The sequence below is a fragment of the Schistocerca nitens genome, unplaced genomic scaffold, assembly GCF_023898315.1.
Source record: "Schistocerca nitens isolate TAMUIC-IGC-003100 unplaced genomic scaffold, iqSchNite1.1 HiC_scaffold_468, whole genome shotgun sequence".
NCBI classification, from domain to species: domain Eukaryota; kingdom Metazoa; phylum Arthropoda; class Insecta; order Orthoptera; family Acrididae; genus Schistocerca; species Schistocerca nitens.
Genome location: NW_026046001.1, coordinates 11055513 through 11073183, shown reverse-complemented (window position 1 = coordinate 11073183; position 17671 = coordinate 11055513).

Below are 17671 nucleotides of genomic sequence, written 5' to 3'. Positions count from 1 at the left end.
TCACTAAAATAATCAATGTGCTTCACAAATTGTGGTACATGTTTCTTCCCTCTCAGCAGGGAGATTCCGTTTGATGACTGCTATGTTTGTTCTACGATGGAGTGTGATTTTGTTGGATGGGAACCACCACTCCCAGCATTCTGACTATTGTAGTTATTAGCAAAGACTTCTTTCTTTTGCTAGGTGCTTCTCTTGATTGATACCGTTATCACTTATATTCATCAATTTCACAGTGGAGTAATGTATTTGAATCGTGAAATGTGGTAAAGTGTTTGTTCTTTACAGCAGGGTCATCTGGTTGTATGGCCACAAAGCAGATTCTCCATTCAACAGGTTTTTTGTGCATATGGGACTTCACATGCACCTTACTGAATAACGGATGTTTGGAATGTGATAAATCTTCTTGGTTAGGTATCTCCTTCATTTGCTTTATATTTTTAAAAATCGTATTCCAGTGGTCACTAAAATAATCAATGTGCTTCACAAATTGTGGTACATGTTTCTTCCCTCTCAGCAGGGAGATTCCGTTTGATGACTGCTATGTTTGTTCTACCATGGAGTGTGATTTTGTTGGATGGGAACCACCACTCCCAGCATTCTGACTATTGTAGTTATTAGCAAAGACTTCTTTCTTTTGCTAGGTGCTTCTCTTGATTGATACCGTTATCACTTATATTCATCAATTTCACAGTGGAGTAATGTATTTGAATCGTGAAATGTGGTAAAGTGTTTGTTCTTTACAGCAGGGTCATCTGGTTGTATGGCCACAAAGCAGATTCTCCATTCAACGGGTTTTTTGTGCATATGGGACTTCACATGCACCTTACTGAATAACGGATGTTTGGAATGTGATAAATCTTCTTGTTTAGCTAACTCCTTCATTTGCTTTATATTTTTAAAAATCGTATTCCAGTGGTCACTAAAATAATCAATGTGCTTCACAAATTGTGGTACATGTTTCTTCCCTCTCAGCAGGGAGATTCCGTTTGATGACTGCTATGTTTGTTCTACCATGGAGTGTGATTTTGTTGGATGGGAACCACCACTCCCAGCATTCTGACTATTGTAGTTATTAGCAAAGACTTCTTTCTTTTGCTAGGTGCTTCTCTTGATTGATACCGTTATCACTTATATTCATCAATTTCACAGTGGAGTAATGTATTTGAATCGTGAAATGTGGTAAAGTGTTTGTTCTTTACAGCAGGGTCATCTGGTTGTATGGCCACAAAGCAGATTCTCCATTCAACGGGTTTTTTGTGCATATGGGACTTCACATGCACCTTACTGAATAACGGATGTTTGGAATGTGATAAATCTTCTTGTTTAGCTATCTCCTTCATTTGCTTTATATTTTTAAAAATCGTATTCCAGTGGTCACTAAAATAATCAATGTGCTTCACAAATTGTGGTACATGTTTCTTCCCTCTCAGCAGGGAGATTCCGTTTGATGACTGCTATGTTTGTTCTACCATGGAGTGTGATTTTGTTGGATGGGAACCACCACTCGCAGCATTCTGACTATTGTAGTTATTAGCAAAGACTTCTTTCTTTTGCTAGGTGCTTCTCTTGATTGATACCGTTATCACTTATATTCATCAATTTCACAGTGGAGCAATGTATTTGAATCGTGAAATGTGGTAAAGTGTTTGTTCTTTACAGCAGGGTCATCTGGTTGTATGGCCACAAAGCAGATTCTCCATTCAACGGGTTTTTTGTGCATATGGGACTTCACATGCACCTTACTGAATAACGGATGTTTGGAATGTGATAAATCTTCTTGTTTAGCTATCTCCTTCATTTGCTTTATATTTTTAAAAATCGTATTCCAGTGGTCACTAAAATAATCAATGTGCTTCACAAATTGTGGTACATGTTTCTTCCCTCTCAGCAGGGAGATTCCGTTTGATGACTGCTATGTTTGTTCTACCATGGAGTGTGATTTTGTTGGATGGGAACCACCACTCCCAGCATTCTGACTATTGTAGTTATTAGAAAAGACTTCTTTCTTTTGCTAGGTGCTTCTCTTGATTGATACCGTTATCACTTATATTCATCAATTTCACAGTGGAGTAATGTATTTGAATCGTGAAATGTGGTAAAGTGTTTGTTCTTTACAGCAGGGTCATCTGGTTGTATGGCCACAAAGCAGATTCTCCATTCAACGGGTTTTTTGTGCATATGGGACTTCACATGCACCTTACTGAATAACGGATGTTTGGAATGTGATAAATCTTCTTGTTTAGCTATCTCCTTCATTTGCTTTATATTTTTAAAAATCGTATTCCAGTGGTCACTAAAATAATCAATGTGCTTCACAAATTGTGGTACATGTTTCTTCCCTCTCAGCAGGGATATTCCGTTTGATGACTGCTATGTTTGTTCTACCATGGAGTGTGATTTTGTTGGATGGGAACCACCACTCCCAGCATTCTGACTATTGTAGTTATTAGCAAAGACTTCTTTCTTTTGCTAGGTGCTTCTCTTGATTGATACCGTTATCACTTATATTCATCAATTTCACAGTGGAGTAATGTATTTGAATCGTGAAATGTGGTAAAGTGTTTGTTCTTTACAGCAGGGTCATCTGGTTGTATGGCCACAAAGCAGATTCTCCATTCAACGGGTTTTTTGTGCATATGGGACTTCACATACACCTTACTGAGTAACGGATGTTTGGAATGTGATAAATCTTCTTGTTTAGCTATCTCCTTCATTTCCTTTATATTTTTAAAAATCGTATTCCAGTGGTCACTAAAATAATCAATGTGCTTCACAAATTGTGGTACATGTTTCTTCCCTCTCAGCAGGGAGATTCCGTTTGATGACTGCTATGTTTGTTCTACCATGGAGTGTGATTTTGTTGGATGGGAACCACCACTCCCAGCATTCTGACTATTGTAGTTATTAGCAAAGACTTCTTTCTTTTGCTAGGTGCTTCTCTTGATTGATACCGTTATCACTTATATTCATCAATTTCACAGTGGAGTAATGTATTTGAATCGTGAAATGTGGTAAAGTGTTTGTTCTTTACTGCAGGGTCATCTGGTTGTATGGCCACAAAGCAGATTCTCCATTCAACAGGTTTTTTGTGCATATGGGACTTCACATGCACCTTACTGAATAACGGATGTTTGGAATGTGATAAATCTTCTTGGTTAGGTATCTCCTTCATTTGCTTTATATTTTTAAAAATCGTATTCCAGTGGTCACTAAAATAATCAATGTGCTTCACAAATTGTGGTACATGTTTCTTCCCTCTCAGCAGGGATATTCCGTTTGATGACTGCTATGTTTGTTCTACCATGGAGTGTGATTTTGTTGGATGGGAACCACCACTCCCAGCATTCTGACTATTGTAGTTATTAGCAAAGACTTCTTTCTTTTGCTAGGTGCTTCTCTTGATTGATACCGTTATCACTTATATTCATCAATTTCACAGTGGAGTAATGTATTTGAATCGTGATATGTGGTTCAGTGTTTGTTCTTTACAGCAGGGTCATATGGTTGTATGGCCACAAAGCAGATTCTCCATTCAACGGGTTTTTTGTGCATATGGGACTTCACATGCACCTTACTGAATAACGGATGTTTGGAATGTGATAAATCTTCTTGTTTAGCTATCTCCTTCATTTGCTCTATATTTTTAAAAATCGTATTCCAGTGGTCACTAAAATAATCAATGTGCTTCACAAATTGTGGTACATGTTTCTTCCCTCTCAGCAGGGAGATTCCGTTTGATGACTGCTATGTTTGTTCTACCATGGAGTGTGATTTTGTTGGATGGGAACCACCACTCCCAGCATTCTGACTATTGTAGTTATTAGCAAAGACTTCTTTCTTTTGCTAGGTGCTTCTCTTGATTGATACCGTTATCACTTATATTCATCAATTTCACAGTGGAGTAATGTATTTGAATCGTGATATGTGGTAAAGTGTTTGTTCTTTACAGCAGGGTCATCTGGTTGTATGGCCACAAAGCAGATTCTCCATTCAACGGGTTTTTTGTGCATATGGGACTTCACATGCACCTTACTGAATAACGGATGTTTGGAATGTGATAAATCTTCTTGTTTAGCTATCTCCTTCATTTGCTTTATATTTTTAACAATCGTATTCCAGTGGTCACTAAAATAATCAATGTGCTTCACAAATTGTGGTACATGTTTCTTCCCTCTCAGCAGGGAGATTCCGTTTGATGACTGCTATGTTTGTTCTACCATGGAGTGTGATTTTGTTGGATGGGAACCACCACTCCCAGCATTCTGACTATTGTAGTTATTAGCAAAGACTTCTTTCTTTTGCTAGGTGCTTCTCTTGATTGATACCGTTATCACTTATATTCATCAATTTCACAGTGGAGTAATGTATTTGAATCGTGAAATGTGGTAAAGTGTTTGTTCTTTACAGCAGGGTCATCTGGTTGTATGGCCACAAAGCAGATTCTCCATTCAACGGGTTTTTTGTGCATATGGGACTTCACATGCACCTTACTGAATAACGGATGTTTGCAATGTGATAAATCTTCTTGTTTAGCTATCTCCTTCATTTGCTTTATATTTTTAAAAATCGTATTCCAGTGGTCACTAAAATAATCAATGTGCTTCACAAATTGTGGTACATGTTTCTTCCCTCTCAGCAGGGAGATTCCGTTTGATGACTGCTATGTTTGTTCTACCATGGACTGTGATTTTGTTGGATGGGAACCACCACTCCCAGCATTCTGACTATTATAGTTATTAGCAAAGACTTCTTTCTTTTGCTAGGTGCTTCTCTTGATTGATACCGTTATCACTTATATTCGTCAATTTCACAGTGGAGTAATGTATTTGAATCGTGAAATGTGGTAAAGTGTTTGTTCTTTACTGCAGGGTCATCTGGTTGTATGGCCACAAAGCAGATTCTCCATTCAACGGGTTTTTTGTGCATATGGGACTTCACATGCACCTTACTGAATAACGGATGTTTGGAATGTGATAAATCTTCTTGGTTAGGTATCTCCTTCATTTGCTTTATATTTTTAAAAATCGTATTCCAGTGGTCACTAAAATAATCAATGTGCTTCACAAATTGTGGTACATGTTTCTTCCCTCTCAGCAGGGAGATTCCGTTTGATGACTGCTATGTTTGTTCTACCATGGAGTGTGATTTTGTTGGATGGGAACCACCACTCCCAGCATTCTGTCTATTGTAGTTATTAGCAAAGACTTCTTTCTTTTGCTAGGTGCTTCTCTTGATTGATACCGTTATCACTTATATTCATCAATTTCACAGTGGAGTAATGTATTTGAATCGTGAAAAGTGGTAAAGTGTTTGTTCTTTACAGCAGGGTCATCTGGTTGTATGGCCACAAAGCAGATTCTCCATTCAACGGGTTTTTTGTGCATATGGGACTTCACATGCACCTTACTGAATAACGGATGTTTGGAATGTGATAAATCTTCTTGGTTAGGTATCTCCTTCATTTGCTTTATATTTTTAAAAATCGTATTCCAGTGGTCACTAAAATAATCAATGTGCTTCACAAATTGTGGTACATGTTTCTTCCCTCTCAGCAGGGAGATTCCGTTTGATGACTGCTATGTTTGTTCTACCATGGAGTGTGATTTTGTTGGATGGGAACCACCACTCCCAGCATTCTGACTATTGTAGTTATTAGCAAAGACTTCTTTCTTTTGCTAGGTGCTTCTCTTGATTGATACCGTTATCACTTATATTCATCAATTTCACAGTGGAGTAATGTATTTGAATCGTGAAATGTGGTAAAGTGTTTGTTCATTACAGCAGGGTCATCTGGTTGTATGGCCACAAAGCAGATTCTCCATTCAACGGGTTTTTTGTGCATATGGGACTTCACATGCACCTTACTGAATAACGGATGTTTGGAATGTGATAAATCTTCTTGTTTAGCTATCTCCTTCATTTGCTTTATATTTTTAAAAATCGTATTCCAGTGGTCACTAAAATAATCAATGTGCTTCACAAATTGTGGTACATGTTTCTTTCCTCTCAGCAGGGAGATTCCGATTGATGACTGCTATGTTTGTTCTACCATGGAGTGTGATTTTGTTGGATGGGAACCACCACTCCCAGCATTCTGACTATTGTAGTTATTAGCAAAGACTTCTTTCTTTTGCTAGGTGCTTCTCTTGATTGATACCGTTATCACTTATATTCATCAATTTCACAGTGGAGTAATGTATTTGAATCGTGAAATGTGGTAAAGTGTTTGTTCTTTACAGCAGGGTCATCTGGTTGAATGGCCACAAAGCAGATTCCCCATTCAACGGGTTTTTTGTGCATATGGGACTTCACATGTACCTTACTGAATAACGGAAGTTTGGAATGTGATAAATCTTCTTGGTTACGTATCTCCTTCATTTGCTTTATATTTTTAAAAATCGTATTCCAGTGGTCACTAAAATAATCAATGTGCTTCACAAATTGTGGTACATGTTTCTTCCCTCTCAGCAGGGAGATTCCGTTTGATGACTGCTATGTTTGTTCTACCATGGAGTGTGATTTTGTTGGATGGGAACCACCACTCCCAGCATTCTGACTATTGTAGTTATTAGCAAAGACTTCTTTCTTTTGCTAGGTGCTTCTCTTGATTGATACCGTTATCACTTATATTCATCAATTTCACAGTGGAGTAATGTATTTGAATCGTGATATGTGGTTCAGTGTTTGTTCTTTACAGCAGGGTCATCTGGTTGTATGGCCACAAAGCAGATTCTCCATTCAATGGGTTTTTTGTGCATATGGGGCTTCACATGCACCTTACTGAATAACGGATGTTTGGAATGTGATAAATCTTCTTGTTTAGCTATCTCCTTCATTTGCTTTTTATTTTTAAAAATCGTATTCCAGTGGTCACTAAAATAATCAATGTGCTTCACAAATTGTGGTACATGTTTCTTCCCTCTCAGCAGGGAGATTCCGTTTGATGACTGCTATGTTTGTTCTACCATGGAGTGTGATTTTGTTGGATGGGAACCACCACTCCCAGCATTCTGACTATTGTAGTTATTAGCAAAGACTTCTTTCTTTTGCTAGGTGCTTCTCTTGATTGATACCGTTATCACTTATATTCATCAATTTCACAGTGGAGTAATGTATTTGAATCGTGAAATGTAGTAAAGTGTTTGTTCTTTACAGCAGGGTCATCTGGTTGTATGGCCACAAAGCAGATTCTCCATTCAACAGGTTTTTTGTGCATATGGGACTTCACATGCACCTTACTGAATAACGGATGTTTGGAATGTGATAAATCTTCTTGGTTAGGTATCTCCTTCATTTGCTTTATATTTTTAAAAATCGTATTCCAGTGGTCACTAAAATAATCAATGTGCTTCACAAATTGTGGTACATGTTTCTTCCCTCTCAGCAGGGAGATTCCGTTTGATGACTGCTATGTTTGTTCTACCATGGAGTGTGATTTTGTTGGATGGGAACCACCACTCCCAGCATTCTGACTATTGTAGTTATTAGCAAAGACTTCTTTCTTTTGCTAGGTGCTTCTCTTGATTGATACCGTTATCACTTATATTCATCAATTTCACAGTGGAGTAATGTATTTGAATCGTGAAATGTGGTAAAGTGTTTGTTCTTTTCAGCAGGGTCATCTGGTTGTATGGCCACAAAGCAGATTCTCCATTCAACGGGTGTTTTGTGCATATGGGACTTCACATGCACCTTACTGAATAACGGATGTTTGGAATGTGATAAATCTTCTTGTTTAGCTATCTCCTTCATTTGCTTTATATTTTTAAAAATCGTATTCCAGTGGTCACTAAAATAATCAATGTGCTTCACAAATTGTGGTACATGTTTCTTCCCTCTCAGCAGGGAGATTCCGTTTGATGACTGCTATGTTTGTTCTACCATGGAGTGTGATTTTGTTGGATGGGAACCACCACTCCCAGCATTCTGACTATTGTAGTTATTAGCAAAGACTTCTTTCTTTTGCTAGGTGCTTCTCTTGATTGATACCGTTATCACTTATATTCATCAATTTCACAGTGGAGTAATGTATTTGAATCGTGAAATGTGGTAAAGTGTTTGTTCTTTACAGCAGGGTCATCTGGTTGTATGGCCACAAAGCAGATTCTCCATTCAACGGGTTTTTTGTGCATATGGGACTTCACATGCACCTTACTGAATAACGGATGTTTGGAATGTGATAAATCTTCTTGGTTAGGTATCTCCTTCATTTGCTTTATATTTTTAAAAATCGTATTCCAGTGGTCACTAAAATAATCAATGTGCTTCACAAATTGTGGTACATGTTTCTTCCCTCTCAGCAGGGAGATTCCGTTTGATGACTGCTATGTTTGTTCTACCATGGAGTGTGATTTTGTTGGATGGGAACCACCACTCCCAGCATTCTGACTATTGTAGTTATTAGCAAAGACTTCTTTCTTTTGCTAGGTGCTTCTCTTGATTGATACCGTTATCACTTATATTCATCAATTTCACAGTGGAGTAATGTATTTGAATCGTGAAATGTGGTAAAGTGTTTGTTCTTTACAGCAGGGTCATCTGGTTGTATGGCCACAAAGCAGATTCTCCATTCAACGGGTTTTTTGTGCATATGGGACTTCACATGCACCTTACTGAGTAACGGATGTTTGGAATGTGATAAATCTTCTTGTTTAGCTATCTCCTTCATTTGCTTTATATTTTTAAAAATCGTATTCCAGTGGTCACTAAAATAATCAATGTGCTTCACAAATTGTGGTACATGTTTCTTCCCTCTCAGCAGGGAGATTCCGTTTGATGACTGCTATGTTTGTTCTACCATGGAGTGTGATTTTGTTGGATGGGAACCACCACTCCCAGCATTCTGACTATTGTAGTTATTAGCAAAGACTTCTTTCTTTTGCTAGGTGCTTCTCTTGATTGATACCGTTATCACTTATATTCATCAATTTCACAGTGGAGTAATGTATTTGAATCGTGAAATGTGGTAAAGTGTTTGTTCCTTACAGCAGGGTCATCTGGTTGTATGGCCACAAGGCAGATTCTCCATTCAACGGGTTTTTTGTGCATATGGGACTTCACATGCACCTTACTGAATAACAGATGTTTGGAATGTGATAAATCTTCTTGTTTAGCTATCTCCTTCGTTTGCTTTATATTTTTAAAAATCGTATTCCAGTGGTCACTAAAATAATCAATGTGCTTCACAAATTGTGGTACATGTTTCTTCCCTCTCAGCAGGGAGATTCCGTTTGATGACTGCTATGTTTGTTCTACCATGGAGTGTGATTTTGTTGGATGGGAACAACCACTCCCAGCATTCTGACTGTTGTAGTTATTAGCAAAGACTTCTTTCTTTTGCTAGGTGCTTCTCTTGATTGATACCGTTATCACTTATATTCATCAATTTCACAGTGGAGTAATGTATTTGAATCGTGAAATGTGGTAAAGTGTTTGTTCTTTACAGCAGGGTCATCTGGTTGTATGGCCACAAAGCAGATTCTCCATTCAACGGGTTTTTTGTGCATATGGGACTTCACATGCACCTTACTGAATAACGGATGTTTGGAATGTGATAAATCTTCTTGTTTAGCTATCTCCTTCATTTGCTTTATATTTTTAAAAATCGTATTCCAGTGGTCACTAAAATAATCAATGTGCTTCACAAATTGTGGTACATGTTTCTTCCCTCTCAGCAGGGAGATTCCGTTTGATGACTGCTATGTTTGTTCTACCATGGAGTGTGATTTTGTTGGATGGGAACCACCACTCCCAGCATTCTAACTATTGTAGTTATTAGCAAAGACTTCTTTCTTTTGCTAGGTGCTTCTCTTGATTGATACCGTTATCACTTATATTCATCAATTTCACAGTGGAGTAATGTATTTGAATCGTGAAATGTGGTAAAGTGTTTGTTCTTTACAGCAGGGTCATCTGGTTGTATGGCCACAAAGCAGATTCTCCATTCAACGGGTTTTTTGTGCATATGGGACTTCACATGCACCTTACTGAATAACGGATGTTTGGAATGTGATAAATCTTCTTGTTTAGCTATCTCCTTCATTTGCTTTATATTTTTAAAAATCGTATTCCAGTGGTCACTAAAATAATCAATGTGCTTCACAAATTGTGGTACATGTTTCTTCCCTCTCAGCAGGGATATTCCGTTTGATGACTGCTATGTTTGTTCTACCATGGAGTGTGATTTTGTTGGATGGGAACCACCACTCCCAGCATTCTGACTATTGTAGTTATTAGCAAAGACTTCTTTCTTTTGCTAGGTGCTTCTCTTGATTGATACCGTTATCACTTATATTCATCAATTTCACAGTGGAGTAATGTATTTGAATCGTGAAATGTGGTAAAGTGTTTGTTCTTTACAGCAGGGTCATCTGGTTGTATGGCCACAAAGCAGATTCTCCATTCAACGGGTTTTTTGTGCATATGGGACTTCACATGCACCTTACTGAGTAACGGATGTTTGGAATGTGATAAATCTTCTTGTTTAGCTATCTCCTTCATTTGCTTTATATTTTTAAAAATCGTATTCCAGTGGTCACTAAAATAATCAATGTGCTTCACAAATTGTGGTACATGTTTCTTCCCTCTCAGCAGGGAGATTCCGTTTGATGACTGCTATGTTTGTTCTACGATGGAGTGTGATTTTGTTGGATGGGAACCACCACTCCCAGCATTCTGACTATTGTAGTTATTAGCAAAGACTTCTTTCTTTTGCTAGGTGCTTCTCTTGATTGATACCGTTATCACTTATATTCATCAATTTCACAGTGGAGTAATGTATTTGAATCGTGAAATGTGGTAAAGTGTTTGTTCTTTACAGCAGGGTCATCTGGTTGTATGGCCACAAAGCAGATTCTCCATTCAACAGGTTTTTTGTGCATATCGGACTTCACATGCACCTTACTGAATAACGGATGTTTGGAATGTGATAAATCTTCTTGGTTAGGTATCTCCTTCATTTGCTTTATATTTTTAAAAATCGTATTCCAGTGGTCACTAAAATAATCAATGTGCTTCACAAATTGTGGTACATGTTTCTTCCCTCTCAGCAGGGAGATTCCGTTTGATGACTGCTATGTTTGTTCTACCATGGAGTGTGATTTTGTTGGATGGGAACCACCACTCCCAGCATTCTGACTATTGTAGTTATTAGCAAAGACTTCTTTCTTTTGCTAGGTGCTTCTCTTGATTGATACCGTTATCACTTATATTCATCAATTTCACAGTGGAGTAATGTATTTGTATCGTGATATGTGGTTCAGTGTTTGTTCTTTACAGCAGGGTCATATGGTTGTATGGCCACAAAGCAGATTCTCCATTCAACGGGTTTTTTGTGCATATGGGACTTCACATGCACCTTACTGAATAACGGATGTTTGGAATGTGATAAATCTTCTTGTTTAGCTATCTCCTTCATTTGCTCTATATTTTTAAAAATCGTATTCCAGTGGTCACTAAAATAATCAATGTGCTTCACAAATTGTGGTACATGTTTCTTCCCTCTCAGCAGGGAGATTCCGTTTGATGACTGCTATGTTTGTTCTACCATGGAGTGTGATTTTGTTGGATGGGAACCACCACTCCCAGCATTCTGACTATTATAGTTATTAGCAAAGACTTCTTTCTTTTGCTAGGTGCTTCTCTTGATTGATACCGTTATCACTTATATTCATCAATTTCACAGTGGAGTAATGTATTTGAATCGTGAAATGTGGTAAAGTGTTTGTTCTTTACTGCAGGGTCATCTGGTTGAATGGCCACAAAGCAGATTCTCCATTCAACGGGTTTTTTGTGCATATGGGACTTCACATGCACCTTACTGAATAACGGATGTTTGGAATGTGATAAATCTTCTTGTTTAGCTATCTCCTTCATTTGCTTTATATTTTTAAAAATTGTATTCCAGTGGTCACTAAAATAATCAATGTGCTTCACAAATTGTGGTACATGTTTCTTCCCTCTCAGCAGGGAGATTCCGTTTGATGACTGCTATGTTTGTTCTACCATGGAGTGTGATTTTGTTGGATGGGAACCACCACTCCCAGCATTCTGACTATTGTAGTTATTAGCAAAGACTTCTTTCTTTTGCTAGGTGCTTCTCTTGATTGATACCGTTATCACTTATATTCATCAATTTCACAGTGGAGTAATGTATTTGAATCGTGAAAAGTGGTAAAGTGTTTGTTCTTTACAGCAGGGTCATCTGGTTGTATGGCCACAAAGCAGATTCTCCATTCAACGGGTTTTTTGTGCATATGGGACTTCACATGCACCTTACTGAATAACGGATGTTTGGAATGTGATAAATCTTCTTGGTTAGGTATCTCCTTCATTTGCTTTATATTTTTAAAAATCGTATTCCAGTGGTCACTAAAATAATCAATGTGCTTCACAAATTGTGGTACACGTTTCTTCCCTCTCAGCAGGGAGATTCCGTTTGATGACTGCTATGTTTGTTCTACCATGGAGTGTGATTTTGTTGGATGGGAACCACCACTCCCAGCATTCTGACTATTGTAGTTATTAGCAAAGACTTCTTTCTTTTCCTAGGTGCTTCTCTTGATTGATACCGTTATCACTTATATTCATCAATTTCACAGTGGAGTAATGTATTTGAATCGTGAAATGTGGTAAAGTGTTTGTTCTTTACAGCAGGGTCATCTGGTTGTATGGCCACAAAGCAGATTCTCCATTCAACGGGTTTTTTGTGCATATGGGACTTCACATGCACCTTACTGAATAACGGATGTTTGGAATGTGATAAATCTTCTTGTTTAGCTATCTCCTTCATTTGCTTTATATTTTTAAAAATCGTATTCCAGTGGTCACTAAAATAATCAATGTGCTTCACAAATTGTGGTACATGTTTCTTCCCTCTCAGCAGGGAGATTCCGTTTGATGACTGCTATGTTTGTTCTACCATGGAGTGTGATTTTGTTGGATGGGAACCACCACTCCCAGCATTCTGACTATTGTAGTTATTAGCAAAGACTTCTTTCTTTTGCTAGGTGCTTCTCTTGATTGATACCGTTATCACTTATATTCATCAATTTCACAGTGGAGTAATGTATTTGAATCGTGAAATGTGGTAAAGTGTTTGTTCTTTACAGCAGGGTCATATGGTTGTATGGCCACAAAGCAGATTCCCCATTCAACGGGTTTTTTGTGCATATGGGACTTCACATGTACCTTACTGAATAACGGATGTTTGGAATGTGATAAATCTTCTTGGTTAGGTATCTCCTTCATTTGCTTTATATTTTTAAAAATCGTATTCCAGTGGTCACTAAAATAATCAATGTGCTTCACAAATTGTGGTACATGTTTCTTCCCTCTCAGCAGGGAGATTCCGTTTGATGACTGCTATGTTTGTTCTACCATGGAGTGTGATTTTGTTGGATGGGAACCACCACTCCCAGCATTCTGACTATTGTAGTTATTAGCAAAGACTTCTTTCTTTTGCTAGGTGCTTCTCTTGATTGATACCGTTATCACTTATATTCATCAATTTCACAGTGGAGTAATGTATTTGAATCGTGAAATGTAGTAAAGTGTTTGTTCTTTACAGCAGGGTCATCTGGTTGTATGGCCACAAAGCAGATTCTCCATTCAACAGGTTTTTTGTGCATATGGGACTTCACATGCACCTTACTGAATAACGGATGTTTGGAATGTGATAAAGCTTCTTGTTTAGCTATCTCCTTCATTTGCTTTATATTTTTAAAAATCGTATTCCAGTGGTCACTAAAATAATCAATGTGCTTCACAAATTGTGGTACATGTTTCTTCCCTCTCAGCAGGGAGATTCCGTTTGATGACTGCTATGTTTGTTCTACCATGGAGTGTGATTTATTTGGATGGGAACCACCACTCCCAGCATTCTGACTATTGTAGTTATTAGCAAAGACTTCTTTCTTTTGCTAGGTGCTTCTCTTGATTGATACCGTTATCACTTATATTCATCAATTTCACAGTGGAGTAATGTATTTGAATCGTGAAATGTGGTAAAGTGTTTGTTCTTTACAGCAGGGTCATCTGGTTGTATGGCCACAAAGCAGATTCTCCATTCAACGGGTTTTTTGTGCATATGGGACTTCACATGCACCTTACTGAATAACGGATGTTTGGAATGTGATAAATCTTCTTGTTTAGCTATCTCCTTCATTTGCTTTATATTTTTAAAAATCGTATTCCAGTGGTCACTTAAATAATCAATGTGCTTCACAAATTGTGGTACATGTTTCTTCCCTCTCAGCAGGGAGATTCCGTTTGATGACTGCTATGTTTGTTCTACCATGGAGTGTGATTTTGTTGGATGGGAACCACCACTCCCAGCATTCTGACTATTGTAGTTATTAGCAAAGACTTCTTTCTTTTGCTAGGTGCTTCTCTTGATTGATACCGTTATCACTTATATTCATCAATTTCACAGTGGAGTAATGTATTTGAATCGTGAAATGTGGTAAAGTGTTTGTTCTTTACAGCAGGGTCATCTGGTTGTATGGCCACAAAGCAGATTCTCCATTCAACGGGTTTTTTGTGCATATGGGACTTCACATGCACCTTACTGAATAACGGATGTTTGGAATGTGATAAATCTTCTTGTTTAGCTATCTCCTTCATTTGCTTTATATTTTTAAAAATCGTATTCCAGTGGTCACTAAAATAATCAATGTGCTTCGCAAATTGTGGTACATGTTTCTTCCCTCTCGGCAGGGAGATTCCGTTTGATGACTGCTATGTTTGTTCTACCATGGAGTGTGATTTTCATGGATGGGAACCACCACTCCCAGCATTCTGACTATTGTAGTTAGTAGCAAAGACTTCTTTCTTTTGTTAGGTGCTTCTCTTGATTGATACCGTTATCACTTATATTCATCAATTTCACAGTGGAGTAATGTATTTGAATCGTGAAATGTGGTAAAGTGTTTGTTCTTTACAGCAGGGTCATCTGGTTGTATGGCCAGAAAGCAGATTCTCCATTCAACGGGTTTTTTGTGCATATGGGACTTCACATGCACCTTACTGAATAACGGATGTTTGGAATGTGATAAATCTTCTTGTTTAGCTATCTCCTTCATTTGCTTTATATTTTTAAAAATCGTATTCCAGTGGTCACTAAAATAATCAATGTGCTTCACAAATTGTGGTACATGTTTCTTCCCTCTCAGCAGGGAGATTCCGTTTGATGACTGCTATGTTTGTTCTACCATGGAGTGTGATTTTGTTGGATGGGAACCACCACTCCCAGCATTCTGACTATTGTAGTTATTAGCAAAGACTTCTTTCTTTTGCTAGGTGCTTCTCTTGATTGATACCGTTATCACTTATATTCATCAATTTCACAGTGGAGTAATGTATTTGAATCGTGAAATGTGGTAAAGTGTTTGTTCTTTACAGCAGGGTCATATGGTTGTATGGCCACAAAGCAGATTCTCCATTCAACGGGTTTTTTGTGCATATGGGACTTCACATGCACCTTACTGAATAACGGATGTTTGGAATGTGATAAATCTTCTTGGTTAGGTATCTCCTTCATTTGCTTTATATTTTTAAAAATCGTATTCCAGTGGTCACTAAAATAATCAATGTGCTTCACAAATTGTGGTACATGTTTCTTCCCTCTCAGCAGGGAGATTCCGTTTGATGACTGCTATGTTTGTTCTACCATGGAGTGTGATTTTGTTGGATGGGAACCACCACTCCCAGCATTCTGACTATTGTAGTTATTAGCAAAGACTTCTTTCTTTTGCTAGGTGCTTCTCTTGATTGATACCGTTATCACTTATATTCATCAATTTCACAGTGGAGTAATGTATTTGAATCGTGAAATGTGGTAAAGTGTTTGTTCTTTACAGCAGGGTCATCTGGTTGTATGGCCACAAAGCAGATTCTCCATTCAACGGGTTTTTTGTGCATATGGGACTTCACATGCACCTTACTGAGTAACGGATGTTTGGAATGTGATAAATCTTCTTGTTTAGCTATCTCCTTCATTTGCTTTATATTTTTAAAAATCGTATTCCAGTGGTCACTAAAATAATCAATGTGCTTCACAAATTGTGGTACATGTTTCTTCCCTCTCAGCAGGGAGATTCCGTTTGATGACTGCTATGTTTGTTCTACCATGGAGTGTGATTTTGTTGGATGGGAACCACCACTCCCAGCATTCTGACTATTGTAGTTATTAGCAAAGACTTCTTTCTTTTGCTAGGTGCTTCTCTTGATTGATACCGTTATCACTTATATTCATCAATTTCACAGTGGAGTAATGTATTTGAATCGTGAAATGTGGTAAAGTGTTTGTTCCTTACAGCAGGTTCATCTGGTTGTATGGCCACAAGGCAGATTCTCCATTCAACGGGTTTTTTGTGCATATGGGACTTCACATGCACCTTACTGAATAACAGATGTTTGGAATGTGATAAATCTTCTTGTTTAGCTATCTCCTTCATTTGCTTTATATTTTTAAAAATCGTATTCCAGTGGTCACTAAAATAATCAATGTGCTTCACAAATTGTGGTACATGTTTCTTCCCTCTCAGCAGGGAGATTCCGTTTGATGACTGCTATGTTTGTTCTACCATGGAGTGTGATTTTGTTGGATGGGAACCACCACTCCCAGCATTCTGACTATTGTAGTTATTAGCAAAGACTTCTTTCTTTTGCTAGGTGCTTCTCTTGATTGACACCGTTATCACTTATATTCATCAATTTCACAGTGGAGTAATGTATTTGAATCGTGAAATGTGGTAAAGTGTTTGTTCTTTACAGCAGGGTCATCTGGTTGTATGGCCACAAAGCAGATTCTCCATTCAACGGGTTTTTTGTGCATATGGGACTTCACATGCACCTTACTGAATAACGGATGTTTGGAATGTGATAAATCTTCTTGTTTAGCTATCTCCTTCATTTGCTTTATATTTTTAAAAATCGTATTCCAGTGGTCACTAAAATAATCAATGTGCTTCACAAATTGTGGTACATGTTTCTTCCCTCTCAGCAGGGAGATTCCGTTTGATGACTGCTATGTTTGTTCTACCATGGAGTGTGATTTTGTTGGATGGGAACCACCACTCCCAGCATTCTAACTATTGTAGTTATTAGCAAAGACTTCTTTCTTTTGCTAGGTGCTTCTCTTGATTGATACCGTTATCACTTATATTCATCAATTTCACAGTGGAGTAATGTATTTGAATCGTGAAATGTGGTAAAGTGTTTGTTCTTTACAGCAGGGTCATCTGGTTGTATGGCCACAAAGCAGATTCTCCATTCAACGGGTTTTTTGTGCATATGGGACTTCACATGCACCTTACTGAATAACGGATGTTTGGAATGTGATAAATCTTCTTGTTTAGCTATCTCCTTCATTTGCTTTATATTTTTAAAAATCGTATTCCAGTGGTCACTAAAATAATCAATGTGCTTCACAAATTGTGGTACATGTTTCTTCCCTCTCAGCAGGGAGATTCCGTTTGATGACTGCTATGTTTGTTCTACCATGGAGTGTGATTTTGTTGGATGGGAACCACCACTCCCAGCATTCTAACTATTGTAGTTATTAGCAAAGACTTCTTTCTTTTGCTAGGTGCTTCTCTTGATTGATACCGTTATCACTTATATTCATCAATTTCACAGTGGAGTAATGTATTTGAATCGTGAAAAGTGGTAA